A 244-nucleotide genomic window follows, 5' to 3' on the forward strand; every position below is an offset into this window, starting at 1 on the left:
CACTTGTACAACTGGCTCACTCAGGAGTCCACTCTCTCGGTCCCAGCAACAGTACATTAGAAAGGAGTTGTTGCAAAATTTAGTAGCAAGTTTGTGCTGTGGAGACCATGCAGTGCAACGGATGGTGAATGGGGCAGTCCCTTGAGGGCAGATTCTTGTCACTGGGATGCTTCAATGCTGCAGCTCGCATTTACATTTTAATACTACATTGTACTGACAGGCATTCGTGAGGCACATCAATTGA

This window comes from Penaeus monodon, chromosome 27 (genome assembly GCF_015228065.2).
Source record: "Penaeus monodon isolate SGIC_2016 chromosome 27, NSTDA_Pmon_1, whole genome shotgun sequence".
In the NCBI taxonomy this organism is placed as follows: Eukaryota; Metazoa; Arthropoda; class Malacostraca; order Decapoda; family Penaeidae; genus Penaeus; species Penaeus monodon.